At 38.9% G+C, this 13,952-nt stretch overlaps 1 long non-coding RNA gene across 7 annotated transcripts in view; it reads right to left on the bottom strand.

The window, feature by feature from the left end:
* LOC110260990 (uncharacterized) overlaps nucleotides 1–13,952 on the bottom strand; it is a 523,917-nt gene that overhangs the window by 189,026 nt on the left and 320,939 nt on the right. The window contains exon 7 of one of the 7 annotated variants that reach the window (XR_014810038.1): nucleotides 7,335–7,524. The exons of the other annotated variants lie outside the window; for them this stretch is intronic. This is a non-coding gene — a long non-coding RNA (uncharacterized LOC110260990). The remainder of the gene's footprint in view (nucleotides 1–7,334; nucleotides 7,525–13,952) is intronic. 7 annotated transcript variants of the gene reach the window in all.

The raw sequence follows: 13,952 nt of genomic DNA, 5'->3' as shown, positions 1-13,952 counted from the left end.
AAGAAGAGTTGCTGGAATATCTTATTTTTTTGCAGAGCATTATCTTTTAGGAACTCCTATATCCATCACATAAATATTTAAGAATACTTTTGCAACCTAATGTTGAATTCCTTGGTCAGGTTTAATAATAATGATTTTAATCACATCTTCAGTACAGTTACTTAGGTGCACTATCAAAAGTCAAAAGTTGTTGTAATTATATAGACAAAAATATAATGCTTTAAAAGCTGGCTGGGACAGCGAGCATTAATCCAACTTTATTATTTTACAGATCAGAAATTACTTACTCGGTCACAGCTCACACTTTTTGGCAGTAATCAAAACAAGAACCTACTTCTCTTAATTCCTAACTGTGCTTTAATTACATTTGGCTGTTTCTCCATAAAATATTTTTAGTATATGGCAGTCTAAAAGTCTTCCTAACCCATAATATTTTTAGTCAAATTAAACTGTTTTTTAAAAGCCTAGAATGTGTTTAATGTTCCCTTCATTTTGAAAGCAAAGTCCCTGGGAACAAGTACTTGGCTTGCCTATACATCCAATCAGGAAAACAAAACACATGTAAGAACTTGAGCTATAATTTCCTTACTGACACGCAGACAACCTTGAGTGGGAAGATTTCTGGAGTACAAATTCTACCTAATTCATTTATCACTTTGTGTTATGGCTTAGACTGGAGCTGTGAGATGACCCATAATTTCCAAGGCAAGCCAGTGAAGCACACTCTGCAGAGCTATGAATTTTGGGGTCACCAGGTGATACCCTGAGGACGCAGAGAAGTCTTGGGTTCTCAGCAATCCCACAAAGCATGATGGCTCCACAAGGAAGCCCAAACAAGGAACACTGAGGTCTTAAAGCCAGCACTGAGTCACAACAAGGATATAGGAAAAGTCTTTAAATGAGCTTCATGGGAAAGTTATACTTTAAAAACAATGACTAGACAAAGCATTTCAGTTTTTAAGCCACTTTAGGAAACTTCTGAGTTGATCCATGTCGATGAGACTAAGCCAAAACACTAACGGTGAGCAAAAATGTTCTGTCTAAAAGAGTTGACTCTTGTCTATTACAGTAAAAATGGAGGTGAGAGAGCAGAGGAGAGGTGAGGAGTAAATCATAGGATTTAAATACACGGTGACAAGGCCAGGTGCCCAGGGATACACAAATTACTAAGAAATTTATGATATGGTAATTTCTATTCTGAGTCATGGCAGTGATTTATTTTTAAGTTCAAATGTACTCTGGACATCTTGTAGATACAACCATTTGGAACATTCAATATCCATGAAAAGAATATAAAACAAGAATGTAAAACAGAAAAAAAAGTTGGATTTTTTTCATCCTTCATGTGTTTTCCTTATACTGTACATTTATTTTTTAATTTTTATTAAAATATAGTTGATTTACAATGTTGTGTCAATTTCTGCTGTATAGTGAAGTGATCCAGTCACACACACACACATACATATACGCCCACACATTCTTTTTCTTATATTATCTTCCATCACGGTCTATCCCAAGAGATTGGATATAGTTCTTTGTGTTATAGAGCATGATCTCATTGCCCATTCATTCTATTTTTTTTTTTTTGGTCTTTTTGCCATTTTCTTGGGCCGCTCCCACGGCATATGGAGGTTCCCAGGCTAGGGGTCGAATCAGAGCTGTAGACACTGGCCTATGCCAGAGCCACAGCAACGCGGGATCCAAGCTGCGTCTGCGACCTACACCGCAGCTCATAGCAACACCGGATCCTTAACCCACTGAGCAAGGGCAGGGACCGAACCCGCAACCTCATGGTTCCTAGTTGGATTCGTTAACCACTGAGCCATGATGGGAACTCCCGCATCCATTCTAAATGTAATAGTTTACATCTACTAATTCCCAAATCCCACTCCCACTCCCTCTTCTTTCCCTTTGGCAACCACAAGTCTGTTTTCTATGTCTGTAGGTCTGTTTCTGCTGTGTAGATAGGTTCATTTATGCCACATTTTAGATTCCACATATGAGTGATATCATATGATATTTGTCTTTCCCTTTCTAACTTATTTCACTTAGTATGAGAATCTGTAGTTGCACCGATGTTGCTGCAAATGGCATTACTTTGTTCTTTTTTGCAGCTGGGTACTTACACTGTGTCTTTAGATTCTAAGATGTGTAAGGATTTTCCAGAAAATAACAGCATTTCACATTAGGGATTTAGCAGGGGAATGGATCTACCAGTCTTGGGTGTAGCCAGAATTTTATTATTTAAGGTTCGACAATTAGAATAAGACCTGAGATGGGACAATTCCTATTCCTAGACACAGACCTCTGGGGCTTACCTTGTGTCTCATCTTCAAAACAGACAACAGGATAATTAGGATACAGAAGGGGATGATTCCATCCTCCCTGTATTGATGGGGGAGACTTCAGAGTCAAAGTCAACTTTGCCCTCTCCCTCTCCACTCTATTTTCAGTTTCTGTTCATTTTGCTTTGGAACTATTTCAAAGCATCTAGCCTTTCTTCTCTTTTCCACTCCTTCTTTCTCAGCACCCAGACTATAGTCTTAATGTCCATCTCTACTTCCATTGTCACAGCATGATATGACAGTTCATCTCCTAGAAAACAAATCTGATCATGCCATGCTTATACCTGCCCAAAGATAATATGGCATTAACTACCCTTCACATTTTACATCATGGGTGGGCCAAATGTGGTCCACCAACTCTTTTTTTTCTTTTTTGGAATGCAGAATTTCCTGGGCCAGGGATCGAACCCACACCACAGCTGTAACCAGAGCCAACAACAGTGACAATGCTGGATCCTTAACCACTGAGCCACCAGGGAACTCCTCACCAACTCTTTTTGTAGATACAGTTTTACTGGAACACAGCCATGCCCATTTGTTTTCATATTTTCATATTTTCTATGACTGCTTTCAGACTACAGGTATAGAGTTCCGTAAGTCTCCCCCAAGCCTTAAATGTTTACTATCTGTACAGAAAAAGCGTAATAACTTCGATCTAGGCTTTGATCCACTTTTTCAGTCTCTTTTTATGTCTGTCCCCAACATACGTTTCTAGATCCTAAAATAAGACTGATTTTCTTACCATTGACCAAACATACCACTGTCTTCTAAGATTATTTACTTCTAAACACACATTCATGCTGCTAAAACTCAGCCCCAACATTAGAATCTTTGTGAAGCCTTCCATAATTCTCACAAGCAGATTGGCCCCTCCACCGTCCATTCTGTCTTAGTACTTTATATGTGCTTCTGTGATAGCATCGATCATATCATATTGCAATGATCTAACTCACTGCAGTCCCTTAGCCTATGACCTCTATGAGGGCAGCTGTCTGCATTTTTGTGTTCCAGATATCTTGCAGAGTGCTTCATGTACCTAAGTATTCAATAAGTGTTTGACGAATGAATGAATGATTTGTAGACAATACATATAAATTTGGTACACTGACCATGGTACATTAAACTACATTTTACTAATTTAATTATCTTAGTCATCTCATAGAAAAGTATGCTTTGTTCACAGGGAAAGTTTAAGAGATAGCATCCAAAATGATTTGCAATTTATCCTTACCACAAAAGAATGTAAACATGGAAAGCCAAGGTGAGTAGTTTATACTTTAAGAACAGTGTAGTCCTATCAATGAGCTGTCAAGAAAAAATATGAGTGTTTGTAAAACAGAATCTTTCTATTTGATCGCTTCCCTTTTCCTGTTCCAAAGAAAGAAAGAACAAATGGCAGAGTTGAGCTTTTTAATTAAGGCTGTACACTGGCATCACTTTCCTTTGCCTTAATAAAAATCCACTATACCAAGTAGGGATTTATCATTTTTCAAAAAAAAACACACATAGATCCCTCCTAGGTCCTTTTGTAAATCTCTGTAGTTAGAAATTGACATATTTAATACTGGGTCAACCTTGGTCCAAAATGTACTTGTAGGCACCCATGTTTCTGAATTAGAGTTACTAAAGAGATGTTAGAAGGTAGAATAAATGTGTGGCAATATCTAGCCCAATTTTCTCTCACATTATAATGTTTACCAATAATTCTCAAAACAGAACCAAGCACCTTTCTGAAAGATCAAAGTAATTATTTTTCACTTAACAGGCTCAAACAAATACTGGAATAAAATATTCAATTCATACCACTGAGATTGATTTTTTTTGGTATCTACTGTATAGGGAAATGATTCTGTTTTCATATTTGAAAGAGCACTAGTTCTATAGCTTCTTGGGAAACTAAGATATATAGAAAAAATAATTGGAAGTAAAGTATTAGAAGGTTCCACAAATCCCCCTGGAAAAGACTCTTACACTCAAGTTCGAATACACACATTGGTGGCCCCCACTTGGTCCCCAAGGCAGATGGCAACCCCGTGGCCTTGTGCAGTGTCAGAGCATCCCTCCAACCATTGCTGTTGCACCGGCTAGGGTAGGGGTTCATAAGCCAGACATTATCCTGTTCTTGCCACGTCCTTTAGCCTAGTCCCTGAGATAGCAGGAATTATAGGAGGCTACCATGGTTGAAAATCAAGTTTATATCCTAGCTGCTGGGAATAATGGATTTAGAATCAGAAGACCTGATCTTGAGCCAAGTTTTTAAAATTATTTCTGAGTTTTCATACTGTCATCTAAAAAATGGAAAGGATAATAGTATACCAATTACAAAGATGAATTAATAAGCTAAAGGTGAGAAATCAATCCAGAATAGAGAGCAATTTAAAAAATTAACTCTGGATGAAAGAGGCTTTTCTAAACATGAAAACAAAGGAAACCCCAAAGAGGACAAGATCAGTGGGTCCTCCTCAGAGAGTTTAGAAAGGAAGTTCTCAATCAGAACTGGGTGAGCTGTGTGGGATTATGGACTTAAAAAAGCCCTTAAAGCCCTTTTCTCCCTTCTACATTTGAACAAGGATTTGACATATTTTTTTTTAAACATGGACTAGCCTTAAAAGGCCCAATGTGTGCATATTGGTTTTCTTGTCCCAATTACTTTCGAATGTCTCTACAACATAGTTATTTTTCCTATGCACAGTGTGACAGCGGTCCTATAAATGTGCATATTTTTATTTGCTTTTCTTAATGTATGATGCTAGACACACAGGAAAGGTATGTGAGCATTTTAAAATTATACAGATCAAGAGTCTAGAAGAGTTAAAATCCATGTCTGTGAATGTGAATGACTGGATAGACTTTTTAACAGTCCAAGGTACTGATGAACTGTGAAAAGCATTAGCAGCATTTATGATAAATGCTTAATGTTCCTAATATACAAAGATTTCCAAAACTGTCAGAAAAAATATCGACATGTTCAGAGGTGCATTGTCAGAAACACAGATAATTCGCAAGAGTAGAAATAAAAATAGTTAATAAACAGATAAAAATTAAGTCTACTATTGATTAAGAAGGCAAATTCAAGCAGAGATATTGTTCATTTAGCACAAAGATTCTCCAACTTGGCTGCCTATCACAAGCCTTTGTGGAGTTCTTGAGAAACACAAATGTCTAGGCCCTAGCTCTCAAAGATTCTGATTCACAAGATCAGAAGTGGGAGTAAGAACCTACTTAACACTTTCAAAAATATGGACAGACATCGAGAGCACTTGTTCCCCTTAGAGTATTCAAGTGGTTTCAGGGCCCAAGACCACTATTTATTATTATGTAACTTCTTAATTCTTGAGTTTCTCATTTTGATATAAGTTGTGTGTCTTATCTGTTGAGGTATCACTAGAATTTTCTTTCTGTTGCTGTCACGTATAAGTACTAGAGTTCTGGGTTTAGAAATGTATCACAAACTTTCTTTGTTAAAAATCTGTAGGCATTTCTCCATTGTTTTCTGCGATTTTGTTAGTTTTGTGTGCAGGTGGAGTCTGAGGTAAACCTGGTTTATAGGTAACTTTTTTACTTTCTTATATGTTTTTCCTTGTTTTCAAAATTCAGAAATACTGCTAGGATGTTAAGCCACTCCTAAGCCAAAAGTGGATTTATTTTCTGTTTCTTTGTTTGTTTAAGTTCTTCTAATTCATTGTTTAGTGTAGGAAAATCACCTTCTGTTATATCTTTGATTACTATTTGTTTCTATTGCTTTGGTTTAATCTTTGAAGTTACTTGTAATTCTTTTATTGTAAAGCCAGATTCTGACCTCCTATTGAACAGCTTCTTATTCACTGATTTTTACCCCAGACTTTCTATACATACATTCAGGGTGATTTATTTACTTATATTTGTCACTACATCACTGAGTCTACTTCTGCAGTATCAATGCTGTGCTTTGTGGCTTCAAGTGAGAACTTTTTAAGCTGATCTTAAAATTTGGATGGATCTATATAGACTTTTCTTGTTTTGACCAGAACATTTTGGCATATTTATCCTCCTCTTAGTCACTTACTGTTATGACAACCTGATCTTGTTTCAAAGAAGCCATGTCTTCCTCTATCTTTTTGAAGAAATGAGAGAAATTTAAGATTTTAATTTTAGTTACAGAATGAGTCTCTTCCTCCATGTCTTGAGAATGGCCCTTTATTTTATGTCTTATTATTGGTTCATAAGTACATTTACTTATACATATGTTTCTATCTATAATCTATACCTTTATCTATATCCTTATGCTATTTTTTTCTACCCTCTCTTCCTTCCCTCCTTCCTCCCTCTCTTCCTCCCATCCATCCATCCATCCATCTATCCATCCATCCATCCATCCATTCTTTATCATTTTTAAAGAGAGAAAATGCTCTCAGGGGCTACTGTTTCATCAACAAAAATGATGGCCTCTTTTGATCTCCTTATATGTCCCTGCCACTCATTTGGGTACTGGCAGCTCCTTCTTGGTTGAGTTTGATATGACCTTGCTCAATTTGCCACAGACAGGCTTCTTCCAATGTGGGCATGTGTGGTTCAACTTTGATTTGCTATTTGCTTTTTTGACATGACATGGAGAATCAGACACAGTTTGAAACAACATCCACCATTCACAAATCTCTTCCTGTCTTTACTCTTGTCTGGGATATTTTTTCCACAGACAACTAAGAGCCATTCATGGTGCAATGCAAACTTTGAGTTACAGTGACTGAATGCGTGTGGCAAAACAGCTGATATGAGCAAGGAAGAGCAGGGCTCTGAGCTTGGAGGTCGGTGTTTAATCAGGTGGCACCTCCCTATTTTACTCAGAATAGTGCTGGTTAAGACCAGACAGTGGGTGTGAGTACAGTCTTCTTAGTGAGTCTCTGGCCTGCTCTGGTTCACAGGGTAAGATATATGGTTTGTGTCACATAGTCCTACAATAGGCTTCTCCACCCGTAATCATCAGTGACAAAATTAATGTAAATCCCTTACCATGGCAAGTTTAGTTGACAATTCTGTCACCAGTTTCTATCTTTTTCATGTATCTTTGGAGCATGTGGACAGGAAGCTGGGACAAGGTTTACTAGGCACATCCAGTTTACCACAGTGACAACTCAGAAGTTGAGATTCATGAGTACATTTCCAAAATCTGCCACTCATACATGTATTAGAGGTTTAAAGTCTGTTAAAGAATAAAGAGAGAAAATGGGCTAATTGAAAGTGGTACAAGGGAATTAAAACCTCTCATTTTGCAGAAATGTAGACACTTTATTTCACCGTACCCCCTGAAGGTAAGTAAGCACAGTGTAATTGGGGAATACCACCATTAACAAAGGGTGATAGCTGTGACACTTTTGAATCAGGTTAGAAATTTGGTAATATACTACAAAATGGATTCTGTACATATAAGATCCCTGGCATATTTACAGAACTATAGGACCCAAGTTTGTATTGTTTGTATCTATACTATTTGTTTATGTGTATAATCTGTGTACACATTATCGTAGGTTGGAGCTGTGAGATGAATATACTAGGAGGTCTGCATCCTGGGTATCGTCAACGAGGGAATTCATGCCTGACAGGGAAAAATCAAGTACCACATGCTGTGCCCTATCACCCAAAGCAGTTCAGTTATTAGACCTCAGTAAAATATAAGCGCCTTGGAAAAGACTGGAGAAGGACAACTGAAGAGACTAAGTCTTCCTGCTCAAAGAATTGAGGAATACCTGGAGAAAGTAGAGTGTAAGTTCAAACACTGCCTAGTGATTTTTAGAGGTCCAATAATTTTCTTACTGATATTCTTCCTTCCTTCTTTCCTCCCCCCTTCTTTCCTTCCTTGCTCCTTTCCTCCCTCCCTCCCTATCTCTACATCCTTCTCTTTTCTCTTTCCCTATACATACACATACACACACACACACATAGACTCAGGTAGAAATTTTATAAGTCATACATCATACTCTGTTAATGGACTTAATAATATATTCAGGGGAAGAAGAGTTGTTTGCGGCAGAACCAAACTTTTCAAGGTGACACAGGGAAGGACACCTTGGATGCCGGGGACAGAATCTTGAGCTGGATGGTTGGCTGGACCAGTTCTGTTGCAGCATTTCTGATGCTTTTATGACTGCACACTGCATGATAAGTGCTCTCTTCACCTCTTGCTTCTCCTCTGCTTTCAAATATTTATATGAAATTGGCTGTGGAATTCCTACACTCCCTTGCTGTACTGCTCTTGTAAGGTGCTGATTCTCAGCACTGACTTCAATAGAAAAGAAGGGAGAAATTAGATAAGGAAATACAGCAGAAAATAGGACACAAATAGAAATAAGGAATGCATCCCCTCTTTCTACATTACCTCACATGAACCTTTAAGGGATCATGGGGCAAAATTTCAACAGCAGATGATTCTGCTCTAAAATATAAGGACCAATATGATTACTGAGCATTTTGCAAGACTCTAAACAAGTCCTTAAAAGCACAGTGTGCATTACTGGTATGATTGCCAGCTTATGGTGGATTTTTTTCCCTTTATTTTTAAGAGAGAAAATACATAACTACTATTTATTGAAGGGCAGATAGAATAGGAAGCATTTTATATTATTTCATTGAATCCTCAAAACCATATACCTTCAAGGCGGAATATTGTAAAATATCCTTATTGTATAGATAAATGAGGTTTATAGAAGTTAGAAAACTGCTTAAGTCACACAGCTATCAAATGATGGGGTCAGGATTTGAACTCAGATCTAATTTGCCTCTGAAATGCAAGCTCAGAACCAATGTGCAGCTGAATTACAAAGCAGTGGTGTTAGTCTGCTCGGGTGACAAATAAAATTGTCCACAAATATAGGGAGGACTGTCGGGTGTCAGAAGGAGAAAACCTTACATTGTTGGTCTGACGGTGACGTCAGTTGATGGTGCCATGACAGGTTTAGAGTTTGGGGTCCCTCATACTACTAGAGCCTGCTCCAAGGGCTTATATGCCAGATTGTCCCGTCATGATACCATCCTGACAGCCTTGAGCAGACCACTGTGTCTGGACCTTCTACTCTTCCTGGCTTTCCCTCTTCACCTGTCCCATGGCTTGGAGGTCACCTGTCTTGGGCTCAGCCTGTCATGCTCTCCTTCCTGCTGTGCACATGGTCCCTGGCCCACCCCCAAGTCTACTGACCCTATGGAGGGAGCCACAGTGACCTCTTCTGCTGTTGCTAGTGTCTGACATCAGCCAAGACCAGGGCTCAGCCTGTCAGTCCCTCACTCGTGCTGACAGTTGAAAGGGAGCCCACTCTGTTGCACAGGAAGAAGTTTGTCCCAGGACAAACTTTTTTGTTTCTTCACACCATACGAGGAAGATCTTTCTAGCAGCCAGGGCTACTCAAAGATTGGATGCTCTCCCTGGCATGGCAGGAATAATTTTTGCCACTAAAGGGATTCAAGTATAATTGTGTGAGGATGTGGCAAGAACAGAATCTGAATTCAGGTTCTGATACAGTAACAACGACTCCCCAAACCTCAGTGGTTTGCAACAACTCAGGCTTATTTTTCACTTGGATTACATGCCCACTATGGTTGTCTTGAATCTCTCTTTCATCATCTCCCTCAGAGACCCAGGCTGACAGAGTGGCTCCTACCTGGGACAGTGCAGGCCTCCTATCAGAAGAAAAAGAATCATGACAAACCATAAGTTGTTTCTTAAAGCAACAGCTCAGAAGGGACATTTGTGCTCAGATTTCCTTGACCAAAGCAAGTCCATGGCCACTTCTGAGTTTAAAAGAGTGGGGATCAGAGTTCCCATCATGGCTCAAAAGGTAACAAACCCAACTAGTATCCATGAGGATGCGGGTTCGATCTCTGGCCTCGCTCAGTGGGTTAAGCATCCAGTGTTGCCATAAGCTGTGGTGCAGGTCACAGATGTGGCTTGAATCTGGTGTTGCGATGGCTGTGGTGTAGGCCTGCAGCTGTAGCTCCGATTCGACCCCTAGCCTGGAAACTTCCACATGCTGTGAGTGCGGCCCTAAAAAAAAAAAATAAATAAATAAATAAAAGAGTGGGGATCAATAGTCCTCCCTCAGGGAAGGGCACTACAACTCCTGGGCCAAGCTTGGCACCAATGGGCAGAAAAGCACAAGGGGCAGTGAATCTTTGCAACAGTGACAAAATCTCCACAATGTCCATGCCAAAATAGAGATTATAAAAGTACTATTAGGGTGGTTGAGACTGGATGACTTGTAAGTTTCCTTCCAACCTTGAGATTCTATGATATGCCAGGGTTCCCCAACCTTGTAGTAGGAAGTAATAACTTTCGAAATATTAAAGCAGGGAGATGAGGGCTTGGAATAAGAGAGGTGGTAATGTTCCTGGAGTAGGCTGGCAGCACTTCTCACTACACCCTTCTGTGTAAATGCTATATGAGCTCAGGCAGCACTGCCCAGTGGAAAAACAGTGCAAACCCCCATGTAATTGTAAACTGTCTTGCAGTCGCACTATAAACAGTAAAAAGAAGTGGGTGACAGTCACTTTAATAATATATTCTATTTAATCCAACATATTTAAAATAGTTCCATTTGAATACAAAAGCTATAAAATTATTAATGAGATATTTCACCTTGTTTCAGACTAAGACTTTGAAATATATTTTACCATTCAAGCATCTCTTATTTGGAGTAGCCACATTCTAAGTACTCAGTAACCACATGGAGCGAGTAGCTGCTATGTTGGATAGTGCAACTTTGGTGGAAAGTGGAAAATGGTGAGGCTCTGGCATCAACAAGACCTGGAATTGGGGCCTCCGGTTTGGGGAGGATCCTGAGCTGCTACTATTGAGTAGAGATGGAAAAAGGAACCAAGGATAAAGGTTTTATCTGTTCCCCTCCAGAGGCAGGAATACAGTACAGTGGTTAAAATAGAGGCTGGGTTCAGACAGACTGGATTTGAAACCAACTTGATTGGAAACCAGCTATGCCACTGACCAACTCTGTGGTCTTGACTAAATTATTTAACTTCTCTTAGGCCCAGTTTCCTGATCCTTGAATGGCCTATGCAAGGATGGTTAATAACATACCTATGTGTCCTGGCACATAATAGACAATAAATAGCTATTTACGATAAAGTTTGTATGATTTTTTTGTGAAGAAAGAAGAGGGGTAGAAGGGACAAACATCATGGCCACAAGGAGGGGGGGATGTTACTGGCAGTCAGGGGGCAGGTTAGAGTTTACAGTCAGCAAGTTCTATCAATGAGTGAGCCAACTGCTCAGGTAGAGAACAATGTCCACTCTGCTTTCCTTTACCATTCACTGCACAGATCTAGGTCACTAGCTTCCTTTAGAACTCTCCTCCCTTCAATTCAACTTCTTCCATCTAGCATACTTTCTGCTTTAGTAATCCTAGATAAAAATGCCTTTTTTTTTTTTTTTCTTTTTAGGGCTGCACCCATGGCTTATGGAGGCTCCCAGGCTAGGGGTCGAATTGGAGCTACAGCTGCCAGCCTACGCCACAGCCACAGCAACGCAGGATCTGAGCCACATCTGTGACCTACACCACAGCTCATGGCAATGTCGGATCCTTAGCCCACTGAGTGAGGCCAGGGATCGAACCTGCAACCTTGTGGTTCCTAGTCGGATTTGTTTCTGCTATGCCACAATGGGAACTCCCTGAAACACTTTGAATCTCACAGCGAGTAGGGTTTGAAGAAAGAATATAATTCCTAAAAGAGAACAAGGTCTTGTGTTCTGGAGAAAAACTGATTCAAGATGGTGTCCACAGATCTGACTATGACCTCTGGTATCCTAACTGTTGTTTATAATAGAGTCTCATCTTCAGACAGTGAGCCATTTTGTTTCCGGACAAATCTGGCATCCTGTGCAGGCATGAAAATGAAGGGATCCTTTTCTAACAGTGCATTTTCAGCATCACCGTCAGGGGTCCAGTACAGAGTCCAAGCATGCATAAAAAGACAGAGAGCATACCCCTAAATTAATGTACCTTATCATTAGGGTTGGAAGAGAAAGAATGCTTGGGGGTGGGGGATAAAAATATGACTAAAAGCTGTAGCCAGCCCCACTTCTTTGGCTTTGTCTTAGGAAATTCTTCCCCTAAGTCTTCCTACAAGCCAGCCAGACCTCAAGGTTTTTACAATACGAGCATCTTGGGAGATAGCACACACTGACTTCAAAACTGTTATCAGCACCTACCCTGGGATCAAAAAACAAGCAATACGGATTATCCTCTTGGATGCCAAGTTTGAGAAAGCTCACAATACACTAATTTTCCAGGACAATGAGTGTCTCAAAGTTGATCCCTGATCCTGCAGCAACACAGAGAAAGAGCTACGTCCTCTGGCCAGCCAAGAGGCCCTGTTATCTTAGCAATTGGCACCATTAGCCTAAAAAGGGGATAAGCAACCATTGGAATTTCAAATGGCGAATTTCCCAGAAATGCATTCTTCTTTTCTGAGAACAGCACAGATTGGCTGGCTTAAATGAGGTACCTGGGGTGATATCTTGGCACCCAAAATACAGCAAAAATATTGCCTTGGTGTTTCATAATAAGAATCATTTATAATTTCAATTTGCTATATACCTTTAGCCGACATCATTGAAAAAAATATATTTTTCTAACAGTAAATCACTAAATATCATCTGTAATTTTCCTAGGATCAAATAACAATGTACACAATTGAGATAAATCGCAAAAATAGTTTTTCACTTTCTATTTGATCTCACTATTTTACATGAGTAAGAAAACAAATGAATCTTTTATGAACTTCACTTTCATCATGAATAATATTGTATATGACATTTAAAAATATACTTAATTATTAACCACGTTTTTCTGTTAATTTCTGGGCACTTAAAAATTAATTGAGATTTCTTTTTGGGGGGGAGCGATTTTACATGATCAAACCTTTCAGCTTTTCTCTGAAATCTATTCATTTCAAGGACATTCCAGTATAAGATCCAAATTCTCCATTTCCTTTGCACTGCAGTTTAATGAAACCCCAGCATTTTTCTTGCTCCAAAAATGCCAAATGTAGTTAAGAATGCCTTGATAATATGCTATTGCTAAAAACTATTTATATTCATAGATTCCTGACAGTTTACTGCTTTTTGACATGGTATCTCTCATTGTAGAGCTTTGGCCAACATGTATATGTATATATATTACATGTATATTTATATTACATAATTAACACATACATTATTTTTACTACATTTTAGTCTCTAATTACTATCAAATATATCTACACTCAGAGAAATAAAACTATATTTGTAAAGCTCTTATTATCAGGATACAATCCTAGATATACATCTATAAATCATCTTTAAGTGGTTATGAATATTTTAGAAGTGAAGAATAATGTATAGGAAAGCAGGATGCCCTAAATTTCAACCAATGTCAGTTGTACATTTTACTGCCTCTGTTTGAAATAACTCATTATCATCGAGCATGAAATTAAAAGATGGACAGAACTAGTGGCTACTGTGAGGTCGACGTGTGCAGGTGCATGTGTACGGGTGTGTGTCTTTGTGGGTTTTAAGTGAGGGAAAGAGAGTTGAAACCATTTTGAGAAAGAAGATCATCACATTCCAGTTTCTGGAACAGTGTGCAG

The sequence above is a fragment of the Sus scrofa genome, chromosome 1 (assembly GCF_054392235.1).
Source record: "Sus scrofa isolate SSC_HxYL_T2T_F1_AM1 chromosome 1, Sscrofa_HxYL_maternal_Yorkshire_Landrace_v2.0, whole genome shotgun sequence".
Classification (NCBI taxonomy): Eukaryota; Metazoa; Chordata; class Mammalia; order Artiodactyla; family Suidae; genus Sus; species Sus scrofa.
The sequence above is the reverse complement of the archived record's forward strand: the minus strand, read 5'-3'. Positions and strand labels throughout refer to the sequence as shown.